Source organism: Capra hircus, chromosome 3 (genome assembly GCF_001704415.2).
Source record: "Capra hircus breed San Clemente chromosome 3, ASM170441v1, whole genome shotgun sequence".
In the NCBI taxonomy this organism is placed as follows: Eukaryota; Metazoa; Chordata; class Mammalia; order Artiodactyla; family Bovidae; genus Capra; species Capra hircus.
In genome coordinates, this window is record NC_030810.1 from 54,495,758 (window position 1) to 54,520,617 (window position 24,860).

At 36.2% G+C, this 24,860-nt stretch overlaps 1 long non-coding RNA gene across 2 annotated transcripts; it reads left to right on the forward strand.

Moving 5' to 3' along the window:
* Positions 690-24,596, forward strand: LOC108635570. 2 transcript variants are annotated; one of them, XR_001917823.1, is made up of 3 exons: positions 690-1,565; positions 1,667-1,881; positions 24,403-24,596. It is a non-coding gene; the product is annotated as an uncharacterized LOC108635570 (long non-coding RNA). The 2 variants fall into 2 exon arrangements; XR_001917824.1 differs by lacking the exon at positions 24,403-24,596 and adding an exon at positions 3,945-3,991.

The following is a 24,860-nucleotide window of genomic DNA, read 5'->3' on the forward strand; positions in this document are numbered from 1 at the left end:
TTCAGATGTTCTTAGGGACCTTCACATGGATGAATTCTCCTTGTCATTTGGGTCTCAGCTTAGATGTCATCTTAGACCATCTCTGACCTCTGGTTGTGCCATTTTGCAGTTGCTCTCCAATTACCATGTTCTCTTTATAGAATTGATTGAAAATTGTATGATGTTGTAGGTGTTCACTTGTTTATTGTTTCTCTTCTATTAGAATGTTAACTCCTGGGTAGTAAAGACCTTGTCTGTCTCTACCATTGACTAGTCCCTAACATGTAGGCTTACATATTTGTTGAATGAATGAATATTGAAAAAAATCCACTTCCACATTTTAGTTGACTCTGTGATCTTGGTCAAGTGAACTTAGCCTCTGTATCTTAGATTTCTCATCTACATAAGGATCATAATCTGTGTTGGTATCCTCAAATGAGATATCTCTGTGAGCTCTTCAGAAACCAGGAAATACTATCAAATGGAAATTGGCATTATTAAATGTAGAATTTGTCTTCTGGTATTTCATAATTGGGGCTTCCCAGGTGGCACAGTGGTTAAAGAATCCGCCTGCCAGTGCAGAGGACACAGGAGACGTGGGTTCTGTTCCTTAGTCGGGAAGATCCCCTGGAGTAGGAAATGTCAGCCCACTCCAGTGTACTTGCCTGGAAAATCCCATGGACAGAGGAGCCTGGCAGCATGGAGTCCATGAGGTTGCAAAGAGTCAGATACTACTGAAGTGATTTAGCATGCATCTGAGTTTAAATCTTACATTCATCACTAACTACCTGGGTGACCTTAAGCCACTGAACACACATCAGCACATTTCATAATTAGGAAAGGATGATCCATGGTATGCAACTTCTATACACTTTTTGGATTAAACATCTATGTTCAAATCTTAGTTTTTGTAAAAGCCAGGATCCTGAAATACAACTGACTTGTGGAAAACTATAACCAATGACTTTTGATTTGGTTATATGTGAATTAGTTCTGGATCTGTTCAGTCTTTGGACTCATTTGTACTTTGCTTATAACTCTAGATAATTTCACTATAATTGATGAAATAAGACTTTTCTTTAGTAAGTTCATTTTCCTTTGCCTAATGTAAATCATCTTTAAAATGGGTGTATAAGAGCTAATAATCTAAAACTTGTTTATTGTGCTTTAAGAGATTGTCTAATTGTTCAGCTGAATTATATTTTATAGTCACTGTCTTAACATAGAAATTAATATTTCATATTTTGTGCTTAGAATGAAACAAATTCAGTGTTTTTAAGCTTATAAAAGTTTTTCCACTATTGAATTTGGTAAATCTGTGTGAAATAGTAACAGATTTTTATAGCTCCTGAAGAAAAACAGTCCTTTTATGGCTTTTTGGATAGGTGTTTGAGTGGCAAAATTTTAGATTTCTCACCTCACTTTTATTATCCATCACCTATATCCGAAAAGCTCTTAGCCAAAAGGATCTGATAACTTCATCCTGTACTCTCTGTGTCATTTGAACCAGGCCTGTGCTTTCTCAGTGCACAATCACAACAGATCCAGGTTAGATATGAGGAAGAAAGTGGCCAATTCAAACTGAAGTAAGTGGTCCACAGTGTTATTTTAAGGTATCTGATGGTTAATGTTGTTTCAGGGTGTTTGAATATTGGTTTTAATGACTTGTGTATCCTTTCTGATTGAGTTTGTAGGATACTGTTTCAGACTGTGTGAATGGAAGCAGGAAATACTTTTATTTTAAAGGACAAGGTTGTTAACACAAAGGTAACTTGGGAACTTTGAGGAGAACCACATTTTGACTAGTGTCTGAAATTGGAGGCAGCTTCATGTAGTGAAAAGAACTCTGGACTTGGTCCCAGAGGATCTATCTAGACTCAAGTCCAACCCATGTGCCCTTTGGTAAGTCACATAACTTCTTCCTTTTACCAGCATACTAAAAAGAGAACAGTTTAATCTGTTTTTGAAAAGTAAAAAAAAATTTTTTTTTAAAGTCATATGTTTTTACACAGTGATTTTTGTTTTCTTTTTCAGAAGTATCATCTCACCCTCAGTTATTAGAAATTTCTTCTCTGATTTGTATGTCAGATTTAATAGTGTCTTGATTGAAAGGCTGTTAGCGGATTGACAGATCCTCTAGGATTTTGCTGATGACCATTAATTTGCCATAAATCCAGCCTTTTACCATCCCTGTCATTCCCACCTATTCTTAACTGCAGAGCCCCTGGGCCTTTACCCATATCTTTCTCTTTGTCAGGAAGACTTCCTCACCTCTTATTTCCTGTTGTCTGTTGAAAATTTTACATTTTTCCAAAAAACCTGTATAAAACTCTTAAAATTTAAGGATTCCTATTTGTTCTCATATACCATGTCATGGTAATATCATTTATTATTTACTTAGAATTTCACTATATTGTAAGGTTTATGATATTAAGGGCTATGTCTTTTCCTGTATCTTTACTGCAGAACACACTCTAAAGTGCTGTATACTGGGCACTCTTCTAAGTGCTTTGCATGGGTGCATGGTCAGTCACTTCAGTCATGCCCCACTGTTTGTGACCCTGTGGACAGTAGTCCACCAGGCTCCTCATTCCATGGGATTCTCCAGGCAAGAATACTGGAGTGGGTTGCCGTGCCCTCCTCCAGGGGACCTTCCCAATCTAGGGATCAAACCCACGTCTGCTGTGTCTCCTGCATTGCAGGCAGATTTTTCACTGCTGAGCTACCTGGGAAGGCACCTCTAAGTGCTTTACATATGTTTAATTCATTTATCCGTACAATGGCTTTATGAGGTAGGTGCTATTAATATCTCCATTTTACTGGGGTATAGATGAGTTAACTAACTTGCCCAAGATCACATGTTAATAAATGTTAGGGCTTAGGCAGCCTGACTTGGAAAAAAAAGAAGAATTACAAAAAAGTCAAGTAATGAAACATATCTCTCTATAATTTCTAGGGTATGAGTCACAAGTTATTTCTTACTTGGATTTTTAAATATTTGTGTTAGTTTTTATCAAGATATAGGCTAAAATTCTTCATGGAAAGGCAACTCTTTATGTAAGGTAATAAAAATATTTAGATTACTTACAGAATTTAAAGAACCAATGTGTTGTATGTTATAGAAGTTTGTTTTTCTGTATTGTTGATTGCATTGGTGTATTAGTAATATACCTTACTAAAGAACATAGTGCTTTATGGTGTGTGTGTGTGTGTATATGTATATACCTGTATATTTGATGATGCTGTGTTATTTTTCAAATATATTGTTCAAGGGGGTTATGTGTTTGTAGTACACATCACTAACTAGACTGTAAGACTCTTCAGGACCAATTCCAATGATCTTGTCCTTAATTCAGTGGTTGTCTGCAATTGATTACAGGAGATTTTTTTTTTAAATGTTAGGCCTGAGCCCCAACTACCACTCCCAGAGACTCTGATTTAACTGGTCTATATCTGTATCTGTAAAAACTGTAAAAATGTTGATTTTTAAAGTGCAGCCCACACTAGAGAACCACTGAAATATAAAGTCTATGGGCTCCATCAGACTTTTGCTTGTTCTTAATGCCTTGCAATTTGCCCTCTGGTCGTTACAGGCATATAATCTTAAGAATTCAAGCTCTAGAAACATTTTCTGTTTCTAAACCCTATCAGCTTTTTGAAAAATGTGGATACCTGAGCCTCACCTGGACCTAGTGAATTATATTTTTGGGAAATACACATTTTAAAAAGTAAGCATCTTAAGGAAATTCTCTGACAGTCCAGTGGTTAGGACTTGATATTGTCACTGCCAGAGGCCTGTTCAATATCTGATTAGGGAACTAAGATCCCACAAGCCACGGGGCATGGCCAAAAAAAAAAGCATCTTAGATTCTTACGTTTATCATAGTTTGAAAACTGACTTTTATACAAAAAAGTATTTAATAAGTATTTACATGAGGAGGCTGAATTAAAATTTGTTTCCCCAGCTGCTGCTGCTGCTGCTGCTGCTGCTGCTGCTGCTGCTGCTGCTGCTAAGTCACTTCAGTTGTGTCCAACTCTGTGCGACCCCATAGACGGCAGGCGTCCAGGCTCCCCTGTCCCTGGGATTCTCCAGGCAAGAACACTGGAGTGTGACTGTAGTAAATGTTCTGAATTCAGAGATCTTATCCTATCTAGTTTCCCCTCTGTGTAAGAGAGGGCTGTGGTCAAGGACTGCCTCTTATTTTTTGGCTTGCCCCATCTGGCTTACACTTTTCTGCTGGTAGAAGCCTAAATACTTATTGAATTGAGTTTTATGTGTAATAGTTATTTTTATCATTTTCCTGCCAAGCTAGAGCTAAAAGCAAATTGTTGAATATGATTCTGAATGTTGGGGCCCCTTGAGGCTAAATAGTGCTGAGCAGCATCTTCACTTAAATTTTTTCTAAGAACTTAGAAAGATGTTGAGGATCATCTAGGCCATTTCTTTCATTTTATTGTGGAGGAAATTGTGACTCAGACTACTTGAGTGCTGTGTACAAAGTGACAGAATTAATTGCAAGACTAGATTCCTAGTCCAGTGTTTCTTATTTCACGAAATAACTTCTCATTTGAAGCAGCAGTGATTGGGTTAAGTTTCAGATAGAAGTTTTCTGCTTTTTAGGTACAATGGAAAGAAGAATCTGTGCAGAACCAAAAACATCTTGGTTTTTAAAATTAGGACATCTGCCTTTACTCACATTTACTTTTTAAGATAATTAGAAGATGGAGAATCTTTGCCAGTGAAGTCCTTAACTGAAGATGTGTGGGTGTGAGATATAAAACTCATTTGGCATACAATTATGTTGTTGTTTTTAGTGGAACTTTGCTTCTCTGTCCTGACATTTCCACATCTCTATTTATAGCAGTGATCTCTTTGGAATTTGCCTTCTGATTCTGTTTGTTCTTTTATGTTGCTTCATATTAACTGATATTCTCACTTCATTTTTTAAAAAATGTACTTTAAAGAAGACTGGAGAAGGAAAATGAGGAATACAAATTTCAAAAGTATCTGAAATTACTATTTTCCTGTGACTTAACCATAATATTCTTTATAACATTATATAATATAGTACCTAATGATAGAAATACTAACTTTTCAAGATAGAATGGGTAGTTTATTTCTAAATTTAAAAACATATGAAGTCTACAGTGAATTCCTTTTATCCAGGATAGATACTACTTTGAGTCTTAACAACTTGCTTTTTAAACTGTACTCTGATATAAGTAAAGATCAAGAAATTTTATTTTAGTTAGAACCTTTAAATGGTATACTCTTTAAGGGCAGGAAATGTCTTATTTACTTTTGAGATGAATATAACATCTGGCATCTAGTGGCTACTTATTAATCTATTCATTTATTCAGTTTAGTGAAAATGCTGGGCATTGTTCTAGGTGTCAGAGATACAGTAGTGAACTAAATAGACAATATCCTTACCCTCAGGGAGCTTATTCTAGTGAGTGAATGTTGAATGAAACTGTGAATCACTTTGGAAGGACTCTGTATTTGTTTGTAGGTAGTTATTTACATCAGTCTGAAAAAGAGAATTCCCTGGTTGTGCAGTGGTTAGAACTTGGTGCCTTCACTGCTGGGGGCCTGAGTTAGATCTGTGGTCAGGGAACTAAAATCCCATAGGAGTGAGACGCAGCCAAAAGAAAAAAAGAAAGAAAAAAAACTTCGAAGGAATGGAAAAGAATAGACTGTAGTTTATTAAGCAGTGTATTGCAGAGTCAGGATGGGAGAAGATAAGATCATTCATTATTTAAGTATTGATTTCCTAGTGGATGTAAAATTATTTTAAGTAATTACATAATTGCTAGTCTTTGTCATCCTGGTTGTCATTTAATTCTTGTGTTTTGTTTGTTGTTGTTGTTCAGTTGCGCAGTCATGTCCAACTCTGCGATCCCATGGACTGCAGCACTCTAGGCCTCCCTGCCCCTCCCATCTCCTGAAATTTGCCGAAGTTCATGTTCCTTACATCGGTGATGCCATCCAGCCATTTCATCCTCTGACACTCTCTTCTTCTGCCCTCAGTCTTTGCCATCATGAGGGACTTATCCAATGAGTTGGCTCTTGCATCAGGTGACCAAAATACTGGAGCTTCAGCTTCAACATCAGTCTTTCCAATAAGTATTCAGGGTTAATTTCCGTTAAGATTGACCTGTTTGATCATGCTGTCCAAGGGACTCTCAGGAATCTTCTCCAGTACCACAGTTCAAAGGTATCAGTTCTTTGGTGCTCTGCCGCCTTTATTTATGGTCCAGCTCTCACAACCATATGTGACCACTGAGAAGACCATAGCCTTACTATATGGACCTTTGTCGGCAGAGTGATGTCTCTGCTTTTCAACACACTGTCTAGGTTTGTCATAGCTTTCCTGTCAAGAAGCAGTTGTCTTCTGATTTCATGAATCATCCACATGTCAGGTTCTTGTTTTTCCCACCTGTCTTGATTCCCGCTTGAAACTCATCCAGCCCAGCATTTCTCTTAATGTGCTCAGCATATAGGTTAAATTAACAGGGTGATAGCAGACAGCCCTGTCATACGCCTTTCTCAATCCTGAACGAGTCAGGTGTTCCATATAGGGTTCTAACTGTTGCTTCTTGACCCACATACGGGTTTCTGAGGAGACAGGTAAAATGGTCTGGTATTCCTATCTCTTTAAGAGCTTTCCACAGTTTCTTATGATCCACACAGTCAAAGCCTTTAGATAGTCAATGAAACAGAGGTAGAAGTTTTTTTGTTTGTAACCCTGAGTAAAATGTTCTGTTTGTAATTCTGAGTAAAGGCCTCAGTTGCAAGCCAGGGAACTTCATAAAAAATCAGATAGCACTGAGTGCCTCTGACTCTAGGGCCCAAAACTCTGTACACACCAAAGTTCTAGTTGTTTATTTGTTGTCAGTGTTTCATACCATAATGTGAGCTCCACAGGGTCTAGTCATCACTGTATCCCAAGTACAGAAAATAATGCGTCACATAGTAGATGCTAGTAAATATTAATAACTCAATCCTTGACCACTCAAAATGCAATTTCCTCCTACTCAGAGCTACAGTCTATGAGTACAGTCTACATCTAATCTTCATCCAGACCACTCAAACAATAAAAGCCTTCCATTCCAGTATTCTCTTAAAAAGTCTTATGATTTTAGACTCTTTACTAACATACTCTTTCCATTCTTCTTGTCTTTTGACACTTCCCTTTTTTTTCAGTCTCTGTTACCTCCTGGTCTTATTTGGCAGTCCAGGAATTCCCAACTCCCATTGCCCTTTGTCTTTCAGTTATGTCCACTGTTTAAAATCCACTCTAAATCACTTGAAAAAGATTTTGGAATTAGATAAGCTTCAATTCATCATTAGTTACCTATGTGTTAAGTTATTTAACCTGGCCATGTTTAATCTTTTTCAAGTCTCATTTTGTTCTTTGTGCTCTAAGGATTGTTATGAAAATTAAATGAGATTATGGTAACCATATACAATTGCCTGTAAGTAATGAAAACCTTTACTAAATAATAACTAAAAAATTTAGATGCAGAGTTACTCTTGGGCTGGTTGATTGAGCAGCTCAATAATATATGAGGTATCCATATATATATATTTTTTATTTTTTTCATTTTTGCCCTCTGCCATCCACAGCATTTGGCTTAGTGCACCTCATGATTGCATAATGGTTGTCACAGTTCCCAGTGTTATGCAGGCATGATTGTAAAGTGGAAAAAAGTTTCTTCTCTTTAAAACAAGGAAACCACTGAAAAAATTGGTATGGATGATCTTAGTCACAAAGCAGAAGTAGAGACTCAGATACAGAGAACAAACATGGATACCAAGGGGGAGAAGAGGGGATGGATGAGTTGGGAGATTGGGATTGACATGCATACACTATTGATCCTATGTATAAAGTAGATAAATAATGAGAACCTACTGTGTAGCACAGGGAACTCTACTCAGTGCTCTGTAGTCACCTAAATGGGAAGGAAATCCAAAAAAGGGGTATACATATACATATATGTATACATACATGTATAGCTCTCCAACTCTGGGAGATGGTGGGGAACAGGGAAGACGGGCGTGCGGCAATCCACTGGTAGCAAAGAGTTGGACACGATTTGGTTTCTGAACAACAACAACAAAATAGCTGATTCACTTTGCTGAACAGCAGAAACTAATACAACATTGTACAGTAACTATATTCCAATAAAATTTTTTAAAATAATAAAAGCAAGGAGACCTTTCTACTACCTCCACCTCCTTCCAGATGCTGACTGATTAACCTTGTGCCGATCAGATTGGAATCACTGGTTTACTCTAGCAAGTATCATACTCAGCTTTGAATAATTGAGATGCATCTTCTGAGGCTAAGAGAGAGACCCTAACTTATTAGTAATAGTTTTTGTTAGTACTATACTATGTTTTTAAATCTATGGCTCTACTTGAACCCTTTTTTTTTTTTTTTTTTGCTATCTACATTCACTCTAGTAGAATCTCCTTAGTCTTGCGATTTTAAAGTTCATTTCTACTGATTTTTTTCTTTCCTCCGTACTGCCTCTATGAATATCAATGAAAGTGAAAGTGAAGTCGCTCAGTCGTGTCCGACTCTTTGCGACCCCATGGACTGTAGCCTACCAGGCTCCTCCATCCATGGGATTCTCCAGGCAAGAATACTGGAGTGGGTTGCCATTTCTTTCTCCAGGGGATCTTCCCGACCCAGGGATTGAAGCCAGGTCTCCCGCATTGGAGGCAGACGCTTTAAGCTCTGAGCCACCAGGGAAGCCCTGTGAATATCAAACTCATATCCAGCTGCCTATTAGACATTACCATTTGTATGTTTAACTGGCATCTTAAACTTAACATGTCCTATACTGAACTCCAATTTCCTCATCTAGCTCTTCTATCTTACTATTTTAGTAAATAACAATTCTGTTCTTCTAATTTACTGAAGCTGAAAAACCTAGGAGTCGTTATGATTTCTCTTACATTCCATATCTGATTCACCAGAAAATCCTGACTCTACTTCTAAAATAAATAAAATAGGACCTTCACTACTATATCATGGACCAAATCACTTGCAATCAGTTATTGCAATACATTCTTAACTGGTCTTCCATCCTTGCCTACCGTCCTTCTGCATTCTAGAAGCCAGAGTAATCCTATTGTTTTTCTGCATAAAACTCTCCAATGGCTTCTTTCCCTCAATTCAAGTCAAAGTCTTTAGTGACCTGCAAGGCTCAACACCATCTAGGCATCTGTTATTTCTCTGACCATTTCCCAACTCCTTCACCACTCCCACCCCCTAATTGTTTTTAATTTATTTATTTTTGGCTGTGCTGGGTCTTCATTGCTGCATGCAGACTTTCTCTAGTGGTGAGTGGGAGCTACTCTCTAGTTGTGGTGTACGGGCTTCTCATTGCGATGGCTTCTCTCGTTGCAGAGCACACGCTCTAGGTGCACAGGCCCAGTAGCTGTGGCTCGTAGGCTTAGTTGCACTGAGGCATGTGGGATCTTCCCGGATCAGGGATCAAGCCCTTGTCTTCCCCACTGGTCAATGGATTCTCAACCACTGGACCACAGGGTTCCACAGGGTTCCCACCAGGGAAATCCCCTGCCTCACCATTCTTAAATAATCAAGCATCAAAGATTCCTGGCATTCCCTCACTTCTAGGCTTTTGTACTTGAAATTTCCCTTTACCATATTTGTTCTACCCCCAGATTTATATTGCTTTCCCCTTTCCTTCTTTTAGGTCAGAGTGCAAATGTTATTTTCTTGGTGAAGCCATTTATGGCCACCTCATCTAAAATTTAAATTCCCTTATTTCCCTTTTCCACTTTATTTTCCTTAGTACCTACCGTTATCTAATATTCCATATAGTATTTAAAAAATATTTTAAATTATACCTTCATTAGAATGTAAAGTACATGACGCAGGAATTTTTGTTCTTAATTTATCCCCAACACCTAGGAAAGTGCCTTGGCATATGGAAAATCCTTAAAATGTTTATGAAGAAATAAATGAATGTTGATTTACCTTATGGTTTCTGGTTTTGGCTGGGTCCTCAGTGAGGCTTAGTAATCCTTTACATGTTTCTGGTTAGTTTCCTTCCTAGTTCCCATAACTGCTGTGTCAAACCATCATTCTGCATCAGATGCCCTACTTTTATTCTTAGCTCCTTAGTTGTGGATGTCCTAATCCTCTTGCCTTCAGATTTATAATTTTTTTCCTTATTTATTTTCTCTTAATCTCAGACCTTTATTTCTGAGTTTGTTCCAGTTTCCTCTATTTCAAACCTTCCTCTCTCCTCTGAGACTTTACTTAGGCAATTATTTCTTTTCTTACGTATTTGTGTGTATTTTTATATTTCTCATTTTCCTGTTTTTTTCCTCTCTTTACTATCTTAAAATTAACTTATTTGGTGCTGTTGCTGCTAAGTTGCTTCAGTTGTGTCTGACTTTTTGTGACCCAGTGGACTGCAGCCTGCTGGGTTCCTCTATCCAAGGAACTCTCCAGACAAGAATACTGGAGTGGGTTGCCATGCCCTTCTCCAGCATATCTTCCCAAGGCAGGGATTGAACCCATGTCTCTTATATCTGCATTGGCAGGCGGGTTCTGTGCCACCTGGAAGCCCCAAACCTTCCTTATCTCTACTTTATTACAAGTCTCTCTTCTTCCCTCAGATTATCTTTAAAAGCTTAAATTTACAATTTCATATCTCTCTTACTGTTCAGTTCATATGTATTAAGTTTTTAGAATAATTCTTGCACATAGTTAAGGACTGAGTGCTTACCATGATTAGTTATAACTACTGAAAACAAAATCGCTCTCACTCTTGTGAGTACTTTTCTGTCACCCTTGTTGACTTTTCTTTATCCTTCATGAAACACTGTCCTTCTTTTGGTTTTGGGACACCAGTGATATCAAGTGATATCACAATGCTTTCAGCTCCAAGTAACTTTCTTTTAACAATAAGGCCAGTTATAGATGATTCCAATATTCGTTCAGGGATGCAACCCAGCCTCTTGCTTTCTTTTTACTCTAGCATTCTCACTGTGTCACAGATGTTTACTTTCAGGGTTGTAAGATAGCAGGTACAATATTTTAATTATCCCAAAGCAGATAGGCAATGCTGGGTTTTCTCTTGGGTAGGTATCTATTTATAGGGAAGAGAATCTCCCCCAGAGCATTTCCCTTGCATCTCATTGGCCACCTGTGCACCAGTCACTGGCAAAAGGAAATGTGATTACATGATTGACTTAGACTAACCACTAGTCATTCCCCAGGAGCCAGGGGGAGGCATCAACCTTCCTCGAAGGTTCATTGCTCTGGAGGAAGCTAGATACCTGTTTTCCAGGAAGAAGATAGGAATGGCTGTTTGGTTCATAATCAGCACTGTCTGCCATAACTACTCTCACCTGGTTGATCTCTGAGTATGACTTCTTAGTGTTTTTCATTTTCTCCTCTTTATTGATGTGTCCCCTAAATACTGGTATCCCAAAGCATTCTGTGTTTGATTCTTTCAAATGTTATTCTTTTTTTTTTTTTAAGATTCTTTTGGTGTGGACCATTTTTAAACTCTTTATTGAATTTGTTACAGTATTGCTTTGGGTTTATGTTTTGCTTTTTGGCCATGAAGCATATGGAATTTTAGCTCCCTGACCAGGGATCGAACCCGCACCCTGCCCCCCCGCCCCCCACACATTGGATGGGGAAGTCTTAACCAAGGACCACCAGGGAAGTCCCTCAAATGTGATTCTTTTAATCTTTTAAAATACCACCTGTGTTATGATCTTTTCTAAATTTTTATCTCCAGCGAAGACCTCTTTCCTAAAAGCCTGTTTAGAATATCCAGCTGTCTCCTGGACATCTTCATCCACATTAAATTCAATTAAATATTGTGCCAGGTTTTGGGGAGTCAGAAAGTAAACATTGCTCTGTATGATCTTACATTATAGTTGGAATAAATTATTCCAACACAGCTAGTACTTAGGAATCCAGTTTTATCAGGCAATAAAATTTTCCAAGTATAGAAGTAGCATAGATGAAGGGGTTATAGGCAACTAAATGGAACTTATCTTTTTCTTCAAATCTACTCTTCCTATATTCTATACGTTCATTAGTAGCCCAGCATTGCACATCTTTGGCCTGATGGTTATGATTCCGGGCTTTCACAGATGGTGCCTGGGTTCAATCCCTGGTTGGGGAGGATACTGCAAGCCACATGGCCAAAAAGAAGAAGAAGAGAAAAACAGGGCAGTCTAAAATCTTTCCAAATTCCCAATATAAAGTTGGTTGGTAAATTGTGTGTATTCTACCTCTATCAGATTTACCCACTTGTCTTTTTATATCACAGTCTTCATACTTTAGGTCCTTGTGATTTCTCATTTCATTGAATTGTTTGCTCAGTAGAAGTGAATTGAACAGCAGTATATAGTAAGGCCTTATACTAGTGAAGTTGTTCTTAAAAAAACAACAAATACTCTAAGGAGGCTATAAGCCAGTGAGTGGGGTTTTGGCAAACAGATGATTACATAGTTGTGATAAGTGAAAGAGATACTGAGAAAAATGTGGGAACTTGTGGTCAGAGGAACCTAACCCAAGTTGGGAGTCTGATTTGCTCGATTAGAGATTGAATCTCAAAGTAGTACTAAACTGACTGTGGAGAAGAGGAAAATACACACACATACACACATCACTTGATTTATACATACTAAAGAAATATTACATAAAAGACATTACTTTGGGTGGTTATGTAGTATTCATTTTGCTGTTGCTTAAAAATAATTTTTAACTGATCATAATTTAGTTATCAGTAGTAGTCCATCATTACACAGTTGATCCTTCATTATCCACCAATTCTTGCAGTTTGAGCACTCACTAAAATTTATTTATAACCCTGAAGTTAGTGCTCAGGGCGCTTTCCTGGTCATGTGCATGTGCATGAGCAGAGCAGCAAAAAAATTGAGTCTTTGTTCACAGCTGATTTCCAGTAAGACCTTAACCTTATTTCAGCTCTCATGAACAAGTCTTTGTAGTGTATTTAGTGTGTTTTTGCATTTTTGTGCTTTTTAAAAAAAAATTTTACTGTTTAAAGAGATATTTCAGTGTCGTACTGAAGTGCTAGCTGATGTTCCCACTAAGCACAAGAAAGCTGTGATGTGCCTTATGGAGGGAATACATGTGTTAAAATAAGCTTCATTCAGGTAGGAGTTAAAGTGCTATTTGACCATGAGTTCAGTTTTGTAATAAACGGTCTTTATACAGGAACACACATGAAAAAAGGTTATGTGTTGATGAGTTGACTTAATGTAGCATTTCCTTTAGGGGCAATGATTCAATATTTGCTAATTCAGTGTTATGCAGGTTTATAGAATGTAACTATGGTAAATAATGAGATAGCATAAATTTGACTTTTCATTTATGGCTAGGATTGATGAGTTAGATCAAGCTGGACAATATAGAGGTATGATTATTAAAGTATTGTGAAACTTCTAAAATACATGTCCCTCTTCTGATAAACATCTCACCTCCCTACCCTAAGTTTTCTTATATGTTCCCTTTAGCAAACATGCCCAGGTTGAGAATTTTAGTTTACAAGTTTTATTTTACCATCGCCAGGCTGACATTTTATAAGCTAAGTGTTTATAGTGAAAAGTATGTTATTTTAAAAATTTTGCTAGATTTAATAGGCTTTTATTGTGTTCACTGCTGTTTTAGCTTGCCCTCTGCCTCCAGTCAAAGAATAATTTATATAAAGCAGGGGTTGGTAAACATTTTCTCTTTAGGGCCACACAGTAAGTTTTATGGGCCACAGTCTCTGCTACTGTATGGGGAAAGCAGCAGTAGACAGTAGGTACTATTTTATGTTTATATTTGTAAGGGGAGGGATCATGACCAAAATTGTTTTGATTTCAGTAACTGTTGCCAGAGTAGGCTCCGGGAGTTGGTGATGGACAGGGAAGCCTGGCGTGCTATAGTCCATGGGGTCGCAAAGAGTCAAGAAGACTGAGTGACTGAGCTGAACTGAACAGTTGCCTTGACTTGCTGCTTTAGCCTAGAAAATAAAAAGGCTGTATTTTAAAATATTAAAAACTCAAACATTAAATCCAATCCATTTAAAATTAAATTATTCTTGAAATCCTACTTCTTTTTCTTCCTTTAAGCAATTACAGTACTTTGGGCTCATTGTATTTGGAGTTAGGCAATTAACGGCCTAATTTTATAGCAGTTGGTGAATACTATAGAATAGGTTGGCTTATTTTATACATGTCTTTAGTACTATTTGCTAGGTTTCAGTGAAGTCTTTGAATCATATTTTAGTTTTCACAGTGGCAGTGGTTTAATTATTTCTGCCTTTACAGATGCAGCACATAAAGATATTTCGTAGTTAAGGTTAGGTACTGTTTTAAATTTAAAATAAATCATTTTATTGAGTTATAAACAGTTGGAGAGCTAAACAAACTTGCCAAATAATAAGCTTATTGCAGTCTTGCCAGAGTCTAATAGTTTGGCAGAGCAGCAGCTTATCCTCTCCTCTCCTGCCTTACCTCTGTGCTGCATCTTTTTTTTTTTCTAGTGCTTGTCTTACCCTGAGGAGCTGTTGGTTTCACTTTTCCACAGACTACCTCTCTGACCAGCCAATTAAGTTTACCAGGTGACTATGATGCCTTCCCTAGCTACCTGTGAGAGGAGAAACTTTAGAAAAGAATAAAAATCTCATAAATTCCTCATTTCCCAGTGTTGCTTTTACTTCTAACATTGTGAAAGCATATACTGAGGGAGCATGTGTAAACAGAACAATTCCCACTACTTTATCCTAAAAGTAAAGTATTCCTTTGAAAAAATTCTCACAAAAAAGTCCTTTTTTGTAGATGAAAAATGAGATGCTTTGCTTTTTAACTTTATTGAGATATAATTGACAATATTGTAAGATATTTAAAGTGTACATTGTGAAAATTGATATATGTATACATTGTGAAAGGATTACTATTACTCCCCTCTAATTGATACATCCATCACTTCACATATTTATCTTTTTGTGGGGGGGCCATGCCAGGGTGGCTTGTGGGATCCTACTTTCCCAACCATGAACCTGGGCCCTTAGCAGTAAAAGCTCAGACTCCTAACCACTGGAATTCCAGGGAATTCCCCTCCTATCTTATTTAAAAATATAAAATGTTTTATGAATATGCATGTTTCCTTGGGCAAGGGCTATAATAATCTTCTCTGTGTTATGCCAATTAATATACAACTGGAAGCACTGGGATACTGTTTTATAAGTAAAAATAAACTTTTATTTTTAAATTTTATTTGGCCATGCAGTGTGGCTTGTGGAATTTTAGTTCCCCAAGCAGAGTCCTAACCACTGGACCACTGAGGAATTCCCCCAAATGAGCTTCTCTTTAGTATTCACCTGTTCAGATTTTGTTTTCCCCAAATGTGCATGTAAGAGATGTGTATATATGATATATTTAAGTTCATAGGTTAAGGTTTCTGAAAAGTTGGATCATAGCACTGGTAATTAGAACAAACCTCAGATCTACACTGTCTAATACAGTAGCCACTAGCCATGTGAAGCAAAGTACCTGAAATGTGGCTCGCTGAATTGAGATGTTGTATAAATGTAAAATTCACACTGGATTATTCTGAAGACTTAGTACAACAAAAAAGAATTGTAAAATATCTTATTGATAATTTTTATGTTGACTATATGTTGTAGTGTATATCTTAGATTTATTGAGTTAAAATATTAAAATTTCACATTTCTTTTATTAAAATGTGGATTATAAAATTATTAATTACATATGTGGCTTTCATTTGTAACTCACTTTATTTGTAGCTCGCTGCTAGACAGCAGTGCTGTAAATTATGTGATCTTTCAACATAATCAAATACCGGTTTACAAGACCCATTTAAAGTGACCAAGAAATTCTATAGCTTTTTTTACTTTCTGATTCAGTATTGAAAAATACTGTACAGAACACTTTGATTCTTCTTTTTGTAATTTTTGACTGCACTGTGTGGCAAGTGGGTCTCAGTTCCTCAACCAGGGATTGAACCCACGCTCCCTGCAGTCAAAGTGCATAGTCCCAATCACTAGACCACCAGGGAAGTCCCAGAACTCTTTAATGCTAAAAAATTAGGAAAGTATGAGATTAGCCCGCTGTCTATTCACTAGCCCTGTGGTAAGTTTTTCAGTGACTTCTTGTAAAAGAGGGTTGGAAAGAAGGGCAAGTTATTATTGGGCTATTTTATTAGGAAACATTTTAATATGACCACAGAATAAAATCAATTCTATATTTCCCAAAGGGAAATGCTTTCTTGAAAAGTGTGGAATATTTCTTATACCTGAGTGTCTGCAGATAACACTACTTTTTTTTTTAATAAACATTAAAGCCATTTTATTTATTTTTTAAAGGGTATATACTTAAATTTTTTAAAATTTTATTGTCTTTTTTTGGGTAAAGAATGCTAAAGTGGTAAATTTGAATGGATACATTCTATTATAGGGCTTTGTGCTGGGAAAACTATTGTAAAAAAGCAATGATGGAATCAAAACTTGGAAAAATCAAAATTTGAGAACTTGGGGATTACTAATATAACTATAGTGATTAAAATACTGGGAAATTTAGGTGGCATAGACAGTAGTCCAAGGAGAATTATGATTGATAAGTCTCTTGTTCCTATCAAACTTTTAATGTTAGTTTGACATCTTTTCCTGGTGTTTTTGGAAGCTTACAAATATTAATGAAACTTTTTACCTTAGTAAGAGAACTAAGATAATTTCACTAACTTACTAAGAGAACTAAAAAAGTCATTTCACTAGCTTCAAAGTAAATTGACACTTAAGATAGGAAACAAGGTTTGAAATAGTTTATTTCAAAGTGAAAGTGAAGGTTGCTCAGTCATGTCCAACTCTGCAACCCCATGTACCATGGAGAAGTCCATGGAATTCTCCAGGCCAGAATACTGGAGTGGGTAGCCTTTCCTTTCTCCAGGGATCAAACCCAGGTCTCCCGCATTGCAGGTGGATTCTTTACCAGCTGAGCCACAAGGGAAGCCCAAAGTTTACTTCAAAGACCTATGGAAATAGCACTTTTTGAAACAGTCATTACGACAGTCATAAAGGAGCAGTCATTAGGTAAAAAAATTGACATTTAAAACTTTCTCACAATCTGATCATAACAACTTTGTGTCAGCTTCTTAAAGTGAGCCTTCCTAAATCTTATCATTTAATCTGATGAATAATTTTATGCTTTTTCTTCTGGGCTTTGAATTCTTGGTCCAAATCACAAACCCTTCCCCTTCCTTTCTTTCTAAATTATAATAATCTTTCAAGATACTGCTCACATTTTTATGAAACACATTTTTTTCCCTGAAAAATGAAACATTTTTTCTTTTTCATCCCCACCACTCTGTCCAGAGTGAGCATATAATTAATATTTGTGTAATGTTTTCCTTTTAAAAGCCCTTTCCATATTTTCTCATTCTATATGTCAGTCTAGTGAGGTGGATGATGTTACTCATTTTGGAGAATAAGGGAATAATACCTGATTTTTTCAGAAGTTTGTATAGACACTAAATAACACAACTAAGAATACTGGAACCAAATTCTCTCATTCCAACTCTGATGCTCTTTCTTCTATGCCTCAAGGGCCCCTTTACTTCTGTTTTAGTTACATCACACCATTTAGCTTTTAATTGTTTATGGTCTATGTATCAAAACTATTTAATTTGATTGCTAGCTGTAGACTTGAGATATGTACGGATTTGTACATGGGGAATGGAAATGGAAAAGATGATGAGAGCTGAATGCATCTCTTCTTAATAACAATTGAAGAGGTCATTACGAATTCCTTACCAGCCCATTAGCTTCTGAATGCATTATGTCTTTTAAAGCATGATACCCAGGCTTGCTGCTTTTCCTCTAGTCAAGCTACTACCTACCTTAGTGCCAAATTTTTAGTATAATTTTTATTTATTGTTTTATAATCTTAGATTTTTAAAAATTAATTTATTTTTGGTTGCACTGGATCTCCATTGCTGAACTTGGGTTTTCTCTAGTTTCATTGAGCAAGGACTACTATCTAGTTTCCATGTGTGGGTGTCTCACTGCAATAGCTTCTCTTTCCCAAGCACAGGCTCTAGGGCACATGGGCTTAATAAGCACATGGGCATGTGGAATCTTCCCCAGACCAGGGATCAAAACTGTCACCTGCATTGGCAGGCAGATTCTTAACCACCTGAGCACTAGGGAATTCCCATATCCATCTTTGAAAACAAGTGTAGTACCCATCAGATACTATAAAATGGGCACTCCAATACTTCTGTTGACTATCTAATTCCAAATATGAGTCCAAATTACTGTAATTACCCAAAGAAGGACATTTAGAGTTAAGGAAAAAAAACAGGCTTTCTAGAACAATTTGAAGTAGATGATTGTTTAATGTCTTAAAGATACTTGCTTTTAGTTTAAATTTTCTGTTTTGTAACTGGGATGTAGTAAGAAATGAATCTTTTCAAAATACTTTAATTTTTTTCCTAAAGTTACATTTATAACCATGACAAGATTTTTAGGTATTATAACTTATGTTCATTCCACAAGAATGAGATTATAGAATCCAAATTTCAAACTCACAAGCAGCTTGCTGTAAGAAATCTATGATAATGATGCCTCAATGCTTGAAGGCATTTTAGGAAAGTATAAAATGCAGAGGTAAAATATATTAGATGGCCAGTAGTTTGATTATATGTAATTATTTAGGTATTATCTAAAACGAGGGCCAAATATTAGAACAGACACAGCCTAGTAGTACTCCTCGTGTGCCTACTAAGTTGCTTCAGTTGTGTTCGACTCTTTGTGATGCTATGGACTGTAGCCTGCCAGGCTCCTCTGTCCATGGGATTCTTCAGGCAAGAATACTTTAGTAGGTGGCCATGCCCTCCTCCAGGGCGTCTTCCAAACCCAAGGATCAAACCTGAGTTTCTAATGTCTACTGCATTGGCAGGCAGGTTCTTTTATCACTAATGCCACCTGGGAAGCCCAATAATATTGTTTATATTAATATTGGAACAGTGTCTATTTACCTGTTGTTAGAAATATCTTAAATCACTATTAGATTGATAACTATTAAAAAGCTCTTTGAAATCTTACCACTAGTTTCAATATCAGATGTGTATGCCTGTATATAGATTACATAAGAGAAAGCACATGGTAGTGTTTGATAAACTGTAAACATATAATTATTATTAAAGGGAAGACATAGAACAGTTTTTTTAAAAAACATTGATTAAGAGGCTAAAATTCAGAGATAAAGGTCTGAAAAGGGAACATGGTAAGGGGCATGATCTTAGAGGATGCCTGAGTTCTTTGGGGATGATTCTGGTAGTTACTGTAATGCTTTATACTAAGTAAAATTTCCTCAGTGAAGAGAGACGATTAGTCAGTAGACCTCCAAGTAGTAGCAGAATAGTTTGTATAGCTTAAAATAATGAAAACAATTGATAAATATAGGTCATTGTATAAATTTTAGTGCTTTCGTGTATATTATCTGATTCTCACAGTAACTTTTGTCAGGAATTCAGAGAAATTAAATGTCTTGCTAAATTACCTATTAAATGGCAGAGCTGAGAGTAGGAACCAAGCATTGAAATCCTTAGGTCTTTATTTTCTTTTTTTTTTTTAATTGTTAATTGGAGGATGATTACTTTACAGGTGGTTTCTGATTACTTTAGTTGGTTTCTGCTGTACTTCAACTTGAAGGTCTTTATTTATTTTTGCTTTTCTTTTTTTTAAGGTCTTTATTATTTGACTTACTCTTTAGACATTTGTAGTCCCTTTATGCTAGTCCACTAATAGTTGAAAATTCAATGATAATAGTTTTCTCAAGGCATCTTTCAAGTAATATAGAATGATTGAAGTATATGAAGCAGCAACATAAATTAAGACTGAAAAGATCTGACTCTAAAATCAAAGATATATATTTAAAAAATAAACACTGAACTTTTTATCCAGTTATTTTTAAATTGTTATAAATAACAACTTCCTTTTCTTAGGTCAGTTTTAGGTTCACAGCACAACTGAATGGAAGGTACAGAAATACAGAATTTTCCCATATACCTCCTGCCTCTACACATGCATAGCGCCCCCCTGCATTATCAACATCTCCCACTAGATGGAACATATGTTTACAACTGATGAACTTATGCTGTGTGTGCTTAGTCAGTTAGTTGTATCCAATTCTTTGTGACCCTATGGACTATAGCTTGCCAGGCTCCTCTGTCCATGGGGATTCTCTAGGTATGAATACTGGAGTGGGTTGCCATGCCCTCCTCCAGGGCATCTTCTCAACCCAGGGATCAAACCCAGGTCTCAATCTTGCATTGCAGGTGCATTCTTTACTGACTGAGCCACCAGGGAAGCCCAAGAATACTGGAGTGGGTAGCCTATCCCTTCTCCAGACAGTCTTCCTGACCTAGGAATCGAACCGGGGTCTCCTGCATTACAGGTGGATTCTTTACCAGCTGAGCTATCAGGGTAGCCTGATGAATTTATACTGATAAAGTATTATCACCCAGAGTCCATAATTTACATTAGGTTTCACTCTTGGTGGTGTATATTCTGTGAGTTTGGACAAATGTATATATTGACATGTGCCTACCATTCGGTATCATACTGAGTAGTTTCATCACCTTAAAATCTTCTGTACCCCACCTATTTATCCTTCCCTTCCCACTAACCCTTGGCAACAGCTGATCTCTTTATTGTCTTCATAGTTTTACCTTTTTGAAAATAATATATAGCATGTAGCCTTTTCAGACTGGCTTCTTCATTTAGTAATATGCATTTGTTTCCTCCATGTTTTTACATGGCTTGATGGATAATTTCTTTTAATTTTCTTATTTTTAAATTTATTTTATTTTGAGAAAATCATTTCTTTTAGTGCTGAATAATGTTCCATTGTCTGAATGGAATTTTACCACAGTTTATTTACCTACTGAAGGACATTGCATCCACGTTTTGGCAATTATGAATAGAGCTGCTATAAACATTCATGTGCAGGTTTTTGTGTGGACATTGGTTTTAAGCTCTTCGGAGGAATACCAAGGAACATGATTGCCAGATCACACAATAAATGTATTTTAGTTTTGTAAGAAATCACCAAACCGTCTTTCAAAGTAGAAGACATGCCTACTGGCACTGAAAGAGAGGAACTATTCTATGCCAGCATTGGTATTGCCAGAGTTCTGAATTTTGGCCATTCTAATAGGTGTGTATGGTATTTTATTGTTTTAATTTGCATTTCCCTGATGATGTTGCTTTTGAACTGTGGTGATGGAGAAGACTCTTGAGAGTCCCTTGGACTGCAAGGAGATCCAACCAGTCCATCCTAAAGGAGATCAGTCCTTTGGTGTTCATTGGAAGGACTGATGCTGAAGCTGAAACTGATGCTGAAACTGAAACTCCAATACTTTGGCCACCTCATGTGAAGAGTTGACTCATTGGAAAAGACTCTGATGCTGGGAGGGACTGGGGGCAGGAGGAGAATGGGGACAACAGAGGATAAGATGGCTGGATGGCATCACTGACTCGATGGACGTGAGCCTGAGTGAACCCCGGGAGTTGGTGATGGACAGGGAGGCCTGGTGTGCTGCAATTCATGGGGTCACAAAGAGTTGGACATGACTGAGCGACTGAACTGAACTGATGATGTACATTATGAAGCATCTTTATATGCTTAGGGCTTCCCTGATAGCTCAGGTAAAGAGTCCGCCTGCAATGCAGGAGACCCCGGTTTAATTCCTGAGTCAGGAAGATCCACTGGAGAAGGGATAGGCTACCCACTCCAGTATTCTTGGGCTTCCCTTATGGCTCAGCTGGTAAAGAATCTGCCTGCAATGTGGGAGACCTGGGTTTGATCCTTGGGTTGGGAAGGTCCCCCTGGAGAAGGGAAAGGCTACCCACTCCAGTATTCTGGCCTGGAGAATTCCATGGACTGTCCATGGGATTGCAAAGAGTCAGACACAACTGAGCGACTTTCACATTTTTATATGCTTATTTGCCATCTGTATATCTTTTTTGATGACATATGTGTTAAGGTGTTTGTTAAGGTCTGAAAAATGTTAACTAATCTTTTAAATTGAGTTGTTTCTTTTCTTATTGTTGAGTTTTGAGAGTTATTTATGTATTTTGGATAACAATCCTTTACTAGATATATCTTTTGAAATACCTTCTTCCTGTCTATGGTTTGTCTTTTCATCCTTCTATCAGTGTCTTTTTCAGTAGAAAATTTTAATTTTAATGAAATCCATCCTATTAACTATTTCTTTCATGAACTGTGCCTTTGTTATCATATTTTTTAATAAAAAGCATTGCCAAAACCAATGTCATATAGATTTTTTTCCTCTATTCTAGGAGTTTTATCATTTTCCATTTAGGTCTGTGATCCATTTTGAGTTATTTTTTGTGAAGGGTATGAAGTCTGTATCTAGATTCATTTCTTTACAAGTGGGTGTCCAGTGGTTCAAACACTATGTGAAACATTTTTTTTTCTCTTGTATTTCCTTTGTTCCTTTGTCAAAGATAAGTTGACTATATTTATATGAGTCTATTTTTTGGCTCCCTATTCTGTTTTATTGATCTGCTTGCCTTTTCTGATCTATTGTTCTTTCACCAGCACCATACTGTCTTAATTACTGTATTTGAAATACAGTGTATTTGAACACAATGAATGCCACCTATAACAGCATAATGATTTAAGATGATTTAAAAATTTAAACATAGTCAAGATGAGTAAGTAGAAAATATTAACTGGAATATTTGGAAAAGGCCATTTCTTCTTAGTTGGATAGCTTTTGTGTGAGTGGATGCGTGTGCTTGTAAATAAGGGTATTGTACACATGTTATAGTAATCATTTTTCTGGGAAAAAATTCTTCTAGTTCATATGATAAGATCACTGTCACCATAATAGTAGCTAATACTTCCATGGACATCATTATTTGCCAGTCACATTTAAGTACATCACACATTTATTTCATTTAATCCTCCCCCCAGCCCTTTGAAGTAAGTAGTAATATCAGTCCTGTTTTACAGATAAGGAAACTTGAGGCTCAGAGAGGTTAAGTCCAAGGCCACACAACCAGTAGGTGGTATCGCCAGGATTCTAATACAGGTAGTCTAAGTCCAGAGTCTGTGCTTTTAACCACTGCACTATCAATATTCCCTGATGCACCTTAGCAGATTTTATAGCCCCTATTCAAATATCTCAAACACTGTTAACAAGGTATAAAAGAGACTTGGTTTACTTATTCTTGGATAAGAAGCATCAGGGAATGGCAGTCATAATTTACTAACATTAATACTAGATGAGAAATTTCAGGTTTGAATGTACCCAGTTAAAGAATTAAATAATTAAATATTAATAGAAGTTTTCAGCAGGAATATCAGTAAACTGTTAGAAATCATTTGTCTTCAAGTATTTCAGTGATGATCTAAATTTTAATAGTACTTTAATCTGAGACTTTAGAAGGCATACTGTCTTTCTCTGTATTTACTAAAAACTGAAATGGTTTGTGAGTTGGAGAAATAAAACTTGTTTTCTTATCATCTATAAATAAAGCCAAAGTAGAAGGTAAAGATGGTATCAGTTGAATGATTAGTTATAAACTGTTTTGGTAGGTAAAGTACTACCTTTAGCTCTCATTATCTAAACATATTTATAATTTCTCTGTACTTATAATTCCAAGAAGGGAACTTTGTTAAATCTATTAAAAATAAAATATAATGTCATTAGAATATTTACTTAATTCTGGCCCTTGGCTCCCCTCAGATTTATTATTAAGCACAAAAGCTTTGTTGCTATTCTTTTATAAGCAAAATAATTAAAGTTTTATGATTTGGTTGAAAAAATTAAAATAATTTATTTAAAAAACTGTCCTTCAGTTAGAGAGGAACGACCTCTACCTAGCATAAGAACTTGACCTTGTAAACTGCAACCATTAAAGAATCTCAGTGTTTATAATTTTCTTTTAATAGGAAGAAAATTGTGTTTTCATGGAATAATCTCATCAATGTTTGAGTAGTAAAAATAAAAGTAAAATAAAAAAAGTAAAAATAAAAAAACAAATTCTAATTTCATATCTTTGTTAAAAATAGATCCTTAAAGAAATTAAAGGAAAAATGTATGCTTTTTGTTAGTTTTGTTCTCTTCATGTTTTCTAACACATATACACATACCTATAAAATCAAATAAGCAATGATTTATGTAATTTCTAAAGTGTTTCAAATAGACTTATTATGTAATTTTTTTGGTTTTTATTTTTACTTTTAAAAATACATTTATTAAATGAATGTTGTTTACATCTCTGTTCCATTTACCCTACAGGCTGCCATTACTTTTCCTTTTACACACTCTATTTTGTCATAATAATTATTTACAGGGAAACAACTGCTCTTATACCACACCCCCCCCCAAAAGAAAAAGCAGCCCACATTCATCTCAAACAAACTTGGATGAAGAAAATTCAAAGTGATTGTGTAATGGATTTTCAGCTCTTAAGTGGTAGAAGAGACAACTCAGTCTGAAAAAGTAAATGTAAGAATAAAATGTTTCTCAAGTCCTATGTAGTTTAATAATGACCACATTGATTTATTACCCTCGTGTGTAATTGCTGTGGGTATATTTGTATATATAATTTTTCTTATTATTTTCTAAGGACAAATTCCAGGTATGATATTTATAGTGCTTCTAAAATCATTTTAAATAAACCGTTCCCAAATGTTGGAAAGAATTATTTATACTGCTTATTTTAACAAAACCTAGTTAGAATTTTTTCATTTAAAGTCTTATAATTGCCTCCTTATTAACTTGGAATTCCAAGTTGAGGTAAATTCTTGC